This window comes from Lampris incognitus, chromosome 6 (assembly GCF_029633865.1).
Source record: "Lampris incognitus isolate fLamInc1 chromosome 6, fLamInc1.hap2, whole genome shotgun sequence".
In the NCBI taxonomy this organism is placed as follows: Eukaryota; Metazoa; Chordata; class Actinopteri; order Lampriformes; family Lampridae; genus Lampris; species Lampris incognitus.
The window spans coordinates 4,770,625-4,786,803 of NC_079216.1; positions in this window are offsets into that span (position 1 = coordinate 4,770,625).

The window sequence follows — 16,179 nt, forward strand, 5'->3', positions numbered from 1 at the left end:
GCTGCAGGGGCCATGAGACACGACCTCCCCAGACCGGTCGCCTCCTCCTCTTTACGTGTGTATGGACACGCTTCTGCAAGTCACTTATACGTGTTCATTGACACGTGTCTCACGGATGCCGCTAGGGGCGCCCTGTAGCCTACTAGGTGTGTCATGACCATGGTCATGGCGCAATAGAATGTCAAAAATATTGAACAAAGATGGCGGAGCGAATGTTCCTGACTGCTGTCTTTGCCAACTTCTCCCAGAAAGTACAGCTGTTTAACCTCTTCAGTGACGTCTGTCACCGCTTTAGAGTGACATACACGCTCCCAGTGTCCCTTTTTATGACACTTGTTGCACTTCCTGTTCATTGCAGGACACTTCCGCTCATCGGTGTGCTGCGTCTTGCCGCACCTCCCGCATTCTTCTACTATGTTGGTTGCAGGGCTGCTGCCACCATGACGCTGTCCGCCCTTTTTCTTGCGCCCCCAGTGGCCAGAAGACGGGATTGCGGCCCCAGTGGCAACTAATACATGTCCATATACACGTATTTCGGTCTCGCAAAAACGTGTCCTCTGACACGTACGTATTGTGATGTAGTGTAGACCTCCCACTGTGTGTGAACCGACTGTGCCCCGTGCTACTTCCTCTAGAACAAATGTGCAGATCCCGATTGCTCGCCTGCCGCCCAGTGGCTGCCGGGATAGGCTCCAGCATCCCCGCGACCCTCGGAGCAGGATGAGGAGTTTGGATAATGGATGGATGGACCCTGATTCCTGGTGTGACTGGTGTTCTTCAGTCTGTGAGTAACCATCTTATAGCTGCTACACAAGCACAACGTAACTGCAGTTGTATCAAACCTCAAATGGTGCAAACAACGAATAAATAAGACATAAGAAAATAAATAGACGATAAATAACACAGGAAAGAGATAAGAAATATGGGTAACACTTTAGTATGGGGAACATATTCTAAGTAAAAAAACTTAATTACTAGTGAATTAGTAATGATCAAGATGTCACTTTAGTATGGGGAACATATGCTAAGTAACAAAAACTTAATTTAGAGTAATTTAACACTATGAACACTTGTAGTTTTGTGTGTTGTTATGTAAGAACAGACCATATTCATTAAGTGTCAGTAAGGGAGAATAACTCTTCTTGTGGTACTACCACCTTATAAAGTCTACACTAAGCAAAGCATATTGAGATGGTACTACTAATAAGCAATACTTCTGAGGTTATAGAGGGAAAACTCATAGTTAATGGCTTACTGGTTGTATAATAAGGCCATGCAGAATAACGCATTAATGAGTACGTAACAATGACCAATTAAGAGCCAATATGTTGCTAATTTGCATGCTAATAAGCACCTAATTAATGGTGACTATGTTCCCCATACTAAAGTGTTACCGAAATATGAAATAGCAACAATAAAAAGTACAGAGTCTAAACGATTTAAGTACAAAATGCAAGCGATTTAAAGTATAAAATACAATACAATTAATGATAAAATACAACGAACAAGGTGCCTAAGCATCATCAGCAAATATGCAGTAAGGTGAGGTGGACAGATATGAAGTGGTTTAATGTGACATGTGAGTAAATGTATAAGCAGATATTGCACGTGCCCAGTGGTGGCAGCACAGCAGTCTCGTTGGATTGAGGAGATGTCTGAGTTCATTAGTGCCACAGCTTTTGGTAAAGAAGCTGTTTTTCAGTCTCTTTCTGCGTGTGCGGCTTGATCTGAAGCGCCTACCTGACGGGAGGAGCTGGGTGTCGAGAGTGTGTAATATCTTTTATGATGTTCTTAGCCCTCCTCACACAGCGAGTGCTGTGAAGATGTTCTAGTGAAGGCAGCTCAATGCTAACAATGTCCTGTGCTGTTTCCACAACGCGCTGGAGGGCTTTTTGTCAGCTTTGGTGCAGCTGCTGCACCAGGCTGTCATGCAGTTTGTTAGGATGCTCTCGGCGGAGCATCTATAAAAGTTGACGAGCAGTTTTTGGGGGAGGTTGGCTCTCCTCAGCCTCCTCAGAAAATAAAGCTGTTGTTGTGCCTCACTCATCACTGCTGAGGTGTTGTCAGCCCAGGAGAGGTCCTCTGTGATGGTGACTCCCAGGGACCTGGAGCTGGGGACTCTCTGCACTTAAGCATTAGATATTCCAGGTCAGGATAGCAGAATTTATCGATTGTGGTCAATGGACGTAATCTCAGTTAAATGGTCTTTTTTCTTTTGTGACGACATTTTCCAATGCAAACAGTGTTGTTCTGCTCAAACAGTCGACCGTGTTTGACTTTATTTCAGAGGCAAAACTCGGCAGCTCTTGTTAATCATATTTAATACATCCTGAATCACCAACCCCCCTACCCCACCCCAGGCTCTTTACCTTGCTACTGGTTAACTACTATATTGTATCAATCCCCTTCCACCATATTGAACATGTATGCTGTCTGCAAACTGCCCGGGAGGAAGTCTTGATGGATCAGGTTGTCTCCAACTAAAAACAAGAATGAGCTTGATATAATTTACTGGAATATTTTGAAACTCTCAGGCTGTCGTTTAGCAGGTCACGTTGTGATGCTGGGATGATGTGTGTATTCATGGAAAATCAGAGATTTTAATCTTGTTTGAATTGTATATTAAACATAAGCAGGAGGTAAAAGGAGAGTTGAAGTTACATTACGTATGTGTGTGTCTGTGGGGGGCTTAAATGTGCATGCCCACATCTCCATCTATGCACTTGCAGACTACACACAGTGATACAAGTTCATGCTTAGCTGTCTCTATGTATGCATGTGTGCAAGTGTCTGTGTCGTTGTGGGTGGATAATGGCATAGACGTGTGTGTGTGGGGGGGGGGTAAATCTCAGCTTTACATTCATAACAAACAAAGCGTTAAACTCATGTCAATCATTTCCATCAGCACTCTCCTGTTTCCATTTGCTGCCTTTTCCTTCATGTGGTCTCAGTCACGCAACATGGCACCTCCTTGCAGGGGAATGTGGTGAGTAACAACATGGAAATTCACAACATGCCAGAGTTGAGCCTTATCTAGTGAAGTTTCAGGAGCAGGACCACACCTCAACCGTGCCACATTCCTATAAATACCCACCTAACCCTCTCTTTTGTTTTAGTTGCTGACATGTCTTGAAAGATGAAAAGTATGAGAATAGAATAACTTGGAGAACAGTGGGAGTTAATGATTGGAAAAAAGGCCCAGAAAAAAATTAAGGAACATAAAAAACAGAAGCAGTTATGGTAAGCATGGTAAGATGGAGCAACTTCAGACAAAGACCCCAGGAAGAAGCCTTCGACAGGGCAGATTTACAAGGCAGAGCCAAAAAAAGAACAGGAGCGACAACAAAACAGGGAATAGGCTGGTAGACGTCACACTTTCTTGCACAGGAAGATGGAGCGTTGAGGGGTCATGATGAAAGTAGTACATCTTTGAACAAAGGAACTTTCCTTGAACTTGTTCAGCTAGTTTCTAAATATGACTCCACCATTAAATTCCGCCTTGATGACATCAACCACATCCAGAAAATAAACACAGATGCTGACGTTGCCCTATAAGACACAGATTGACACAATCGAGGCCCTTGCCAACTATGTCAGAAAAGTTGTTCTCAAATAAATGGATGAGTCAAAAATATTCTCCATTCTCTTGGATGACACAACTGATGTTTCCCATGTCGAACAAGTGTCCTTTGTTGTTCACTTTCATCAGATGGAAATCAAGGAGGGGTTTATTTTTACAAGTTTGTGATGTGATCGGAACAACAGGAAAAGAATTGGAGAATATTGTAATGACAGTCGTTGAGGAGAATGGATGGAAAGTGGAAGATGTCATGGGCCAAGGGTATGATGGAGCTGCAAATATGAGTGGAAGCTACAAGGGTCTGCAGTCACAAATTCAGAGCCATAATGAGAAAGCTTTATACATGCACTGCCATGCCCATGCCCACTGTCTAAACTTGGTCTTGGTGGGGAGTGCCAAATCAAGCTAGCATTTTGTTTGGTTTTTCAAATTAGTTGAGAGTCTATACACTTTTGTAGCCAGATCTCCAAAACGCCACACAGCGTTTGTGAAAATACAACAACCCAGGTACCCTGACCCTGACTCAAGGTGCAGCCAAGGTGAGGAATGTGTCCGTTTTGGGAACCTCAGAATTGCATCTCTGCTCTTTGCAGATGATGTAGTTTTGTTGACTTCATCAGAAGCACGCATTGGGGTGGTTTACAGCTGAGTGTGAAATGGCCGGGATGAGAGTCAGCACCTCCAAATCTGAGGCCATGGTTCTCTACCGGAAAATGGTGGATTGCTCCCTCCAGGTTGCGGATGAGTTGTTGCCTCAAGTGAAGGAGTTCAAGTATCTCGGGGTCTTGTTCACGAGTGAGGATAGGATGGAGCGGGAGATTGACAGGCGGCTTAGTGCAGCATCAGCAGTAATACGGACATTGTACCGGACCGTTGTGGTGAAGAGGGAGCTGAGCCAGAATGCAAAGCTCTCAATTTACCAGTCAATCTTTGTTCCAACCCTCACCTATGGCCATGAGCGTTGGGTAGTGACCAAAAGGGTGAGATCGCAGCTACAAGCAGCTGAAATGAGTTTCCGCTGTAAGGTGTCTTGGCTCAGCCTTAGCGATAGGGTGAGGAGCTTGGACATCTGAGGGAGCTCGGAGTAGAGCCGCTGCTCCTTTGCGTTGGAAGGAGCCAGTTGAAGTGGTCGGGCATTTGATTAGGAATGCTCCTGGACGCCTTCCTTTGGAGGTTTTCTGGGCATGTCCAACTGGGAGGAGATCCTGGAGTAGATCCAGAACTCACTGGACGGACTACAAGTCCAATCTGGCCTGGGAACGCCTTGGGATCCCCCAGGAGGAGCTGGAGGGCATTGCTGGGGGGAGGTATGTCTGGAGTGCCCCACTTAGCTTGCTGCCACCACGACCCAACCCCGGAGAAGCGGCTGATGATGAGATGAGATGAGACATCACATTACAGAAGCGAGATACACTCTGAATGACTTTTCACATTGTCTTTAATGTCAGTTGAATCCACTTTAATTGAAGAAATATCTGAAAGGGGAAAAAAAACTTTCTACCTCTGAACAGCACAACGAGGACATTGCGTGTCAGTGGTGTTTGACCCAGTTCCATCCTGAACTGGTCTCGACGTGATCGACACCTGTCTCGTTCCTTTCCTTTTTACGGTTTGTTGGGTTTAGCTGTTACAGACTCATCGACCCACAGCGTCACGTCTCCTCTTCATATCCTGATTCCCTCGACTGGAACATGTCATAAAGATTGGACAAATATTGATCTGGCAGATATAGTGCATGGCGGCGCTTGGGTCTGAAACTGGTCTTAGGAAGGCGGCATCAACAAGAACGGTCAACAGCATTTGTCCAAAGAGCAGCAGATAAGGAGATGGTCTTCATCAAGGCTGTCTTAAGTCCCTAGAGATCCATCTCATATTGAAACTATTACACCAGCAGTTTACAGGACGTGTACCCTGGTTTTAAACACAGTGACACGGCACTGCACCGACACTTACGTGAACTGTTTCCAAGCTGACAACCTTTTTTCAGCAACTATTCACATTTTACAAATATATTAATAGATACTAAATATTTGATCATTTATTTCTCAAGTACATTGTATAGCTGATTGAGCTTTTTCATTTCTAAAGGTTTTGTCGTCGACTATAAAAACGTAACCTACTGTCGTGTTTCCAGGTAATTCCCTTTACTGCTCTTAAAGTTAACCTTTACTGACTAAAATCGTACCTGATGATTCATTCAAATATTTTTCAAGATGAGCTGAAAGACTACAAAATGAATTTCAAATGACTCTTAAACCCACTTTCACCTCTCACCCCATTTCATTCCCAGGTTTGGGTCCAAGTTTGCTCACCACGAACACAATGAGCGTAAGTCACAGATATGGCGTTTCTGATGGAAAGTCACAGTTGTGTTTTGGCTTTAAAGAAGCAGCAGTGCAAATCTACATGAAAGGATATTTTTATGTTCTTTATTGATGTATTATTAATGTGTTCCCACATGAAATATACCCTGCAGCTGTTTGAAAATGAAATAAGGAACCTTGAATTTCATTTTAATAAGTTAGGTGCGGGGTTGTGTGTGTGTGTGTGTGTGTGTGTATACTTCTATCTTTGTGAGGACCAATTTGAGTTTTTTGTTTTTTTTTAATTTTCCCCATTTTTCTCCCCAATCGAATTTTGGCCAATTACGGCACTCTTCCGAGCCGTCTCAGTCGCTGCGCCACCCACTTTGCTGACCCAGGTAGGGCTGTAGACTACCACATGCCTCCTCCGATACATGTGGAGTTGCCAGCCGCTTCTTTTCACCGGACCGTGAGGAGTTTCACCAGAGGGACATAGCGCGTGGGAGGATCACACTATTCCCCCCAGCCCCCCCCAACAGGTGCCCCGACCGACCAGAGGAGGCGCTAGTGCAGCGACCAGGACACATACCCACATCCGACTTCCCACCAGCAGACACGGCCAATTGTGTCTGTAGGGGCGCCCGACCAAGCCGGCGGTAACACGGGGATTCAAACCGGCGATCCCCTTATTGGTAGGCAACGGAATAGACCGCTACTCCACCCGGAGCAATTTGAGTTTTTAATCATCAGAGTGAGGACATGTTAGCCGCTCCTCCGTTCTCTAGGGTTCTATGTTAGGGTCAGGACTTGGGTTTAGGACATATGACAGTATGCACATGTAAAATTATATTCAGGGTTCTGATGGAAACATACCTTAATTCACATGGGTTTTTGAGACTGTCCTCCACCAAAAAACGACCCCATAGGTCGTTTGTACAAGCAGCTTCTTACGACCTATAGTTACGTTTTAAAGTTAAGCGAGCTCTAGCGGCCGTGCTGCCAATAGCAATCTTAGTTACTACACTAGACGGTGAAACAGCACAAAAACGCACTGACTATTGTTCTCACATTGTTTTTATCGCTATTTACTGACTACTTACCTTTATTAGCTTGTCTATGAGGCCTTGTTAAAAGGATGTCCACAAGTAGATAAAAACCCACAACACACAGAGGCGAAAAGTATCGTGGTATATCTCCTGCCGCCAGTAGGGGCCCAAATTTAGGAAACGCTCCTGTGGGTCGTATTAGAGGGTATATGACCTGTGTGGTCGTAGGGGTTGGAGGACTTGTAAGGTTTTTTTAACGTTTAATTATTTGTTTGAAATTTATTCAGAAACCGGACTGAAATATAGCCAATGTCGCTTCTAGTTCCACCAACCAATAAGAATGAAGGGAGGGGCCAAGAGGAAACAAAAGCAGAGAGGATAGGCAAAAACAAATGAATGGAGCAATAAACGGTGTTGATAATAGAAAACCCGTTTATATGACATGACATTTGCGGATCATCGTAATACATCAGAAAGCAGAATGGAATGACATTTCTCTTGCCATGAGACTTATTGTTTTAATACGCATCAACAGCTACAGCATCTGGTACCAGCGTGCAACACCTGCCTTCTGCAGAGCACCGTCCAAGTGCTCGTCCCCAAGCTGACACTGTTTTACTAACCGTGTTTCCATCATTTCCATATTTTATGTGAATTTTGTCGTTTCGAATAAAAATGGCTTGATGGAAATGAAAAATATCAAAAATACCCCTGCTCTAGACTCTAGAATCCCCCTGCTCTACACTCTAGACTCTACAGCAGGGGGGCAGGGGTGGGCAATCTTATCCATAAATGACCAGTGTGGGGGAAGTTTTTTGTCCCAACCAAGCAGTTACACACCTGATCCCACAAATCAACCAGTAAAGTCTTTGCTGAGGAACCTGAGTAGGAGACACAGGTGTGCAGTTGCGGCGGCACGATGGCGCAGTGGTTAGTGCGGTTGCCTCACAGCAAGAAGGTCCTCAGTTTGAGCCCTGGGGTAGTCCAACCTTGGGGGTCGACCCGGGTCGAGTGGAGTTTGCATGTTCTCCCCATCTGCGTGGGGAATTGACAAATGTAGCGAATTGTTCACATTTTCAGTGGACAGCATCTCCGATGGGTTTGAGATGGTGGATTAATGAGTCGATCAGTAGTAGAGAAAAGCACCTAACGATTGTTAATATTTTCATTAATGATTTTAGAGGGGAAAAAAGACTGTCTGACCTGTTTAATTTCTTTGCTGTACTTATTCAGTCTGTCATTGTAAATTTCATGGTGAACCTGAAGTTTAGTCTTCCTCCACTGTCGTTCTGCCGGGCGACACGATCTCTTAAGCTGCCTAGCAACCACTCCGTTTCTCCAGGGGGCTTTTTGTTTTTCTACGTTTTTAGTTTTAACAGGTGCAATGTTGTGAAAGATACTTCATATAGGCTCCAGCATCCCGCGACCCCGATTGGGATAAGCAGCTTGGATAATGGATGGATGGATGAGTTGAAGTTCTTCACAAGATCCTCAGTTTGTGATGCCATGAACGTTGATAACTCATTTACAGTTTTCTTAACGGTTTCAATTGTATTACTGTAAATGAAACATTGTTCTTCTGTTGTACAGGAAAAGCAGACACATAAGAAATATATACAACAGTGATCTGAAATAGCAACATCCATGACACAGGGTACAGTAATGTTAAGTCCTTTTGATATGACTCAGTCTAGAGTATGCCCCTTATTGTGGGTGGGTCCAGAAACATGCTGAGTGAGAGCAAATGTCTCCAGTAAGCTAATTAGGTTTCTAGCGTAGGGGTCTGTTTGATTGTCAACATGAACATAAAATCACCCAGGATGATGAAACAATCCTACTCAGTGGAAACCATAGATATTAGCTCTGAAAATTAATCAAGAAAGCCATGTTTAGATTTTGGTGGCCGATAGACAGTAATTATTAAAATCGAAGCATTTCAGTGAGTAGTAAACGCGAGGTATTCAAATGACGTGAATTCCCTGAGGGGGGTTTCCCTGCAGCTGTAGGAATCAGAGAAGACAGCAGCTATTCCACCGCCTCTCTTATCAGATCTGGTGGTCTGGATGAATTTGAAGCCAGGAGGTGCAGTCTCAATGAGCGCGACTGCGCCATTTCTATCCAGCCAGGTCTCGGTCAGTAGGGTGAAGTCCAGATTAAGGGTACTTATAAGATCATTAACTAAAATGACTTATTAGTTAGCGACCTGGCATTTAATAAAGCCATTTTTATTGTCCGAAGTGCCTGGCTTTGTGGGGGACTGATAATTGAAGTCCGAACTGGCAATAAATTGTTTAGATTCCTGTATGTTACGGGGAGATTACGGGGTCTGTGTCTATGGTTTATTATCACAGGAATTAGTACGATGACAGTCATTAGTATGATGGATCAGACTCACCAAAGGACTTGAAGAGGTATGGTTTACCGCGGAACCAAAATTGAAAGCACTCTGCTCCTGTGGATGCCAATTAGTGACGGAACTGTCCGCACCTGTGTGCGGGTACCAAATGTTGTCCATAGCACGAACATACGAGCTGTAGACTGGAATAAAACACGTTTGCTGCCAGCATTCGTGAGCCTGCTCGATTTGGATGGAGCCCATCATGTTTAAAAATAGAAGAGCGTTCCCAGAACAGTTTAAAATTGTCAATAAAACCAAATTGTAAATGAGAGCACTGCGACTGAAGCCAGGTGTGAAGCTGTAAAAGTCTGCTAAAACAACCAGAGGGAGGTGGGCCAGAGTCAAAAACTTCCTTCTACTGAGTTTTAGAAAGTTAAAAAGACGCATGAAATCCGATTTGAAAAGCTGTGACTACTGCCGTGGAATGTCCTTCGTGCCAACGTGAATGACAACTTTCTCAACGAAGGTATGTTGAGGTAGCAGGCTAGGAAGTTCTACAAGAATGTCCTTTACCTTGGCACCTGGAAAGCAGTGTGTTGCAGCCCTGCTGGACCTGACGTCCCTGATGATAGAATCACCCACAATCAGAACGGAAGGTGGCTGTGGAATGGGTGCAGTAGAAAAGCGCACCCGACCCACAGCCACTGGTGGACGGGGGCTCCCAGCCAGTGTCGGGGACAGCACCAGGGGGGATGCCACCGGTAGCCAGTTTAGAGCTACCAGAGGGTTTGGACACTGCCTCCTTCAACAACCTACGTTGAACGGATGAGGTTTTTTTTCGAGATCCGGGGTGGAGAGCAGTAGCCGATAGTGAGCGTTCCGCCCCTGGATGCGAAGCGCTGGTCAGCGGGGGGAGGGCTTTGTTGTCCAGAATGTCAAATCCGTTTGCTGGAAGGTTAGCAGGAGCAGTACTGGGGGAGTAGGGGAGGTCGGATTTTCCAAAACTTGAAATTTATTTCCAAGCTGGAAAGCCTTATTTGAAAGCGGTCGGAGGCTGTGTTTACCCTGGCGGTGTTTACTGTTCTTAACCTGGACCCAAGGCTCTGGGATGGATGGCGTTGAGCAAACTTGGGTTTTAGGTTTTGCTCCAAGGCTGAGCCACACGTCCTCCCCCAGGGTAGAGAGGCCTGTAGAGTGGATCGCTTCACCTCCAGACCACGGTATAGTGGTATCATTGTCCTGGGCCAACGCTGTATGGTCTGGGGGGCAGGACGGGCTGGCGCCCCTCTGATTGCCCAGGAGAGAGAGGTGTTTTGACTGCACTGTGGCCACAGATGGATGATTGGTCCAGGATTAACTTGTCCTTCTCGCTGAGTTCAGCCTGCAAAGGTAGGGAGACAATCCACACATATGGCCGTGTCTGTTGTCCGGCAATTAGTAAGAAAACTGGCATAAAGGTCAGTAAAAGTGCAAAAAGCTTAAAATCCTCAATAAAAGCAACCGGCTAGCCTAGCCACCAGGCTAAAAATAAACCTAGTTAAGCTGGCAGCAGTCGAGATGATCCAGTAGGCCACGTTTACCTGATAGCCAACTTAAAACTACTAATAACTTAAAATCCAAAGATCCAATGACTAAACATTTTTGTTGCCTTGTGTAAATATATGGGTACATTTATGGTTGAAATGGTCTTGCTCCTAGTTACATTTCTGATTTATTGACCTGGTAAGCGCCCTCTCGACCATTAAGATCCGCAGGTTATTCTGCTGGTTATTCATAGGTCTGGGTTTGTCACAAAGGGTGAAAGGTTAAAATTCAAGTAAAAATTCCACTAACCAGGAAAAATAGGTTGAGATATTACAAATCAAAGGCTTAACGGGCTAATATTAATATTATCAATCGTAATAACTGTCAGTAATAGATATGTACAGAACAATAAAGAGTAGCTCAAGACAAAGGCCAGGCTAAACAAGTCAACTGACGTGTTGAAAATATCAGCAAGCGTCAAGCTGACTGAGGTTGTTTAATATGATATTTGAAAATAATTCTCATGCTTTGTGTTTTTTTAGGGTTTAAGTAGGTTCTGAATGTGTCCATTTTACTACACATGATGATAAGATGAATGACTGTGATAAACAGTCATAACTGTTTATAACTTGTGCGATAAAAAGTGATATAGGGCAGCCATCTCATATTGTCTTCATAGCGAGACATGTGGTCCTCACATGGTACGAGCTGGGCGCAGCAACCAACATGCTGTCCAATAAAAAAAAATTGTCATACCCAGACCAGGAAAGAAGAAAAAAAGATGCCGGGATTCATCCATCCATTATCCGAACCGCTCATCCTGCTCTCAGGGTCGCAGGGATGCTGGAGCCTATCCCAGCAGTCATTAGGTGGCAGGTGGGGAGACTCCCTGAACACAGAGGGCCGTCCAGGAATCAAAGAATTTTTATTCTTTTTTCATTTTCATCAAACAACCAGTCAACAGACATTTTACAGCTTATTTCACAAATCCAAACAATGAACGGTCATGATACGTTCTCTTTTCTCTCTAACTGACTGATATGATGATTGACAGCTGTTAGAAAAAGAACATTAACATCATTTCAGGCAGAGAAATGTGTTAGAGGTGATAGGGGTTATATTTGCCTTTTTCCCTTCTTTTGTGACATACTTGGACTGGTTTTCATTGGGAAATGATTGGAGGCGTGGTTAAGCAGTGTTTATAAGAGGATGTCACTGTGAGGTGCCGGCGCATCCCCTGGAGTTAATGAATGGCGGCAGTTTGCATAAATACACCTCAGGATACGCCATTTTGAACACGCTACCCAGGACACTACAAGTCCACACCTTTTCCAGCTCAACACCATCAACCTATACTGAGCTAACCTACCAAGACGGAGTCCGTCGCTTACGGAAGCTGAGACCCATATGGCCGAGGCGTTTTGGGGGGACCTGCTAACTGCTAGCCTGCTACCTCGGTAAGCTAGCCCACCTCCCGGCTATTTCTCTAGTCTTAGAATCAGTCCTTCTTTCTTTTTCTTCCCTCGTTTTTCATCGTTTCTACACACTCCAGGTTAGGACTAGTATTGCGTGCTGAACCCCCTAGACCCGACTAGTCCGTACCAAATGAGAACCGAGACGTGAGACCTGCCATGTTAAACACATTCACATTAAAGTTCTGGCTTCCTGGTTTTTACAGTGGAGCCAGAACAGACCAGATGAACCATTCTGTTGTATTCTGACCATTTTGTTTCTGGCTCCTACTCATGAAAATCTTGTAGTTATTCATACTTTTTGTAATTCTTTTACTTAATCTATTGTTGATAGTTTATTGCTATTAAGAACTATTTTATCGATACTTTCAGGCAGTGTAAATTCCTGTAGCTTTAGTTTAAATTGACAAGTTTTCATTCTGGTGCCCTTCCTGTAGATATACAATTATATCGTGATTTTCTTTTTTGTTTCTTGCACTTTTTTTTGCATCTATTTGCTGCTGCACATTTCAACCTCTACGCAAGGATAAATAAAGCAACCTTGACATTTTCCTGCATTTGTATCTCACACCCCCAAACCTGGATTGATTCTCTTCTTGTACCATTTTTTAATTAAGACGTTGAAATGATATTTGTAGGTGTACCTTTGAGAAAATATCCAATATTGACAAACTGATTATGAATTCTGTTGTGTTGTGCCATGGGACACAGAAGGATGGGAATGACAAATGGTCTGGTACGGAACGGAAATAGTTATAGTCATGAACATCTTGAGGGCTGTCTAATTGCAAATCACTGAGCCGAGCAGTGGCTTTAAAGTCCCCCATCTTCACAAGAAAGGATCCAATAAAGCCTAACAAGCAAATCTTGTCTGTGTCACTGACCTGAGGGCGTTTTAATATCCTGCGATATAGAGAACCAGAGAGAATTCCCCTACATCAAAACCCAGTTTTCCAGCCCAGTTGACATTACAGAACAATTTAGACAATAGATATTGTGCTGCACCTCCTCTCCTCAGCTGGTTGTCCAGAAATTTGGCCCTCTAAATGACTGCAACAGAAAATATAAGGGTTCTTGACCTGAGGCAAGATGTAACATTTTTTTTTCTTCATCATCACTGTTCGTCTGACCACGCCTAAATATCCTCTGGTGACATCTACCCAACAGCTACGGGGAGAAAACCATTGTAATATTAAAGGGGCTATGTGTAATTTCTACATGAGTGCTTACCTCAACTGTTCCACAATGTCAATAGCTACAACAGATCAATATAGACAAGATGAGGACTTAAGGTTGGGGTGTGCTTCACTAAATGTGTGAACCGCTCAAAATGGTTGCTAGCCTGGAAGCCAAACCAAGAAACAATAAAAACTTTTTGACATCTTTGTCAACCAGTCAAATTAACTGGCCATCTACAATGTGATGTTTTCTCTTGTTTGTGATTAACATATTCAGACAAACAACAACCAAACAGCACTGTGTCAGGTTATTTTCATCTCCCAATCTCTACTTGACAATAATCAAAAGGCAGTCAGTCTCGGAGGCAGCCATTAGCTTGGCAGTAAGCAAGTAACATGAGGTCTTGTGTATTAACGTGTGCGTGTGAACGTCCAAGACAACTGCTTTGATCACAGGGTGAATTTGTTTTCTGTGGTCTCAACTATGTTCTAATGTTGCATAACCAGACCAAAGATTCTTTAGAGAAGCTGTTTCACTCGGCCGCCATCTTGGAAGCGATGCCATTCAGGAATTTGCCATCTAGCTCAAGTTCTGAGACACATGTCTTTTACATTTCATATTTAGGAACACTGGTCAATTGTACAAAACATGGAGTCATAAAGGATGCTGTTTTCCCAGAAAATGTCTTTTTTCCACTTTATCGATGCTTGCACACCTCCAGCTCCACTTCCTGCCTTTTGGTCAGTGCCACTGTCTCCAAACCATACAACATAGCTGGTCTCACTACCATCTTGTAAACCTTCCCTTTAACTCTTGCTGGTACCCTTCTGTCACTCCCGACGCTCTTCTCCACCCACTCCACCCTGGCTGCACTCTCTTCTTCACCTCTCTTCTGCACTCCCCGTTACTTTTATCAGTTGACTCCAAGTATTTAAACTCATCCACCTTTGTCACCTCTACTCCTTGCATCCTCACCATCCTGCTTTCCTCCCTCTCGTTCATGCATAGGTACTCCGTCTTGCTCCTACTGACTTTCATTCCTCTTCTCTCCATTGCATACCTCCACCTCTCCAGGCTCTCCTCAACCTGCACCCTACTCTCGCTACAGATCACAATGTCATCCGTGAACATCATAGTCCATGGAGATTCCTGCCTGATCTCGTCCGTCAACCTGTCCATCACCATTGCAAACAAAAAAGGGCTCAGAGCCGATCCTTGATGTAATTCCACCTCCACCTTGAACCCATCTGTCATTCCTACCGCACACCTCACCACGGATACGATATGATACGATACGATACGGATTAGGGATGCTCCCAAATGGGAGCAGCCGAAAGTAGTAGTAGCTCGATGCCTGCACACACAACCTAACCATCACCTCGGAAAGCTTTGAAATTAGTGTGTGATGTGTGATAAATAACAGAACTGTGACTGTGTGAATCTGAAAATGTGACTGGCGGATTTTATTTGTGATATGCAGACAAAGGCATTTTGATTGGCCGGTTTTGCTGACAGCACGATGTTGCATGTTTTTTATGTTATTGGTGCTGCCGTCTTTAGTGTTTCATATTGTCTTGTTGTAAACTGACAGAGTGAACTGTCACCACTATAATTTAAACTGTCGCTGACCAGACCTCCATCTCATCGAGGGTCTGGAGAAAATCTCAGTCAGAAAATTGGGATAACGAGACTTCCAGAATCAAATGAGGCAGCCACTCAATTGGCCTTGCGTTTGAAAACACTCGCCTCCAGAAACGACAACTCTGGTTAGTTTTACAGGACGGACAGAAACAAGTTTCTTTCTTTGCCTTTGCTAAGATACAGTGAAGAAAGAAACAATGATAAAGGATACGTTTACAAGCTACCTTGAAACGGATTTTATTTTTCTTGTTAAAATGGAAAGTTTCCAGTGTCCGGGTAGCCTAGCGGTCTATTCCGTTGTCTACCAACACGGGGATCCCAGTTCGAATCCCCGTGTTACCTCCGGCTTAGTCGGGCGTCCCTACAGACACAATTGCACATGTCTGCGGGTGGGAAGCCGGATGTGGGTGTGTGTCCTGATCGCTGCACTAGCAACTCCTCTGGTCGGTGGGGGCACCTGTTGGGGGGAATAGCGTGATCCTCCCACGCGCTATGTCCCCCTGGCGAAACTCCTCACTGTCAGGTGAAAGAAGCGGCTGGTGACTCCACATGTATCGGAGGAGGCATGTGGTAGTCTGCAGCCCTCCCCGGATCAACAGAGGGGGTGGAGCAGAGACCGGGACGACTCGGAAGAGTGGGGTAATTGGCCAAGTACAATTGGGGAGAAAAAGGTTTGGGGGGGAAATCCCCCCCCCTAAAATGTTTTGCCGTAAACATGGCAAAAATGTTCATGCGTTTGCGATTGTCATCTCATCCAAAACAAAGTTCCGCTAACATGGAACAAATAAGTTGTTGCTGACAGTACATAAGCAACAGGCTCCGCCCTCAGTTCTCTGTAGTGTTATTTTATTGGTTGAAAATATGACGACGGCTAACCGTATCTCAGCCCCTTTTCTAACAACTTTTGTGCTTGAACTTCTCCAGACCTCCGTCATGAGTTGGAGGTCTGGCTACAAGAGATTAATTATGTTCTATTGACCCCTGCTGATATTTTCTAGTCATATTATGCTTCAGGAAATTGGCATAATAATGATAATAATACTACTAATCGGGTGGCACAGTGGTTGGCGCGGTCACCTCACAGCAAGAAGGTCCT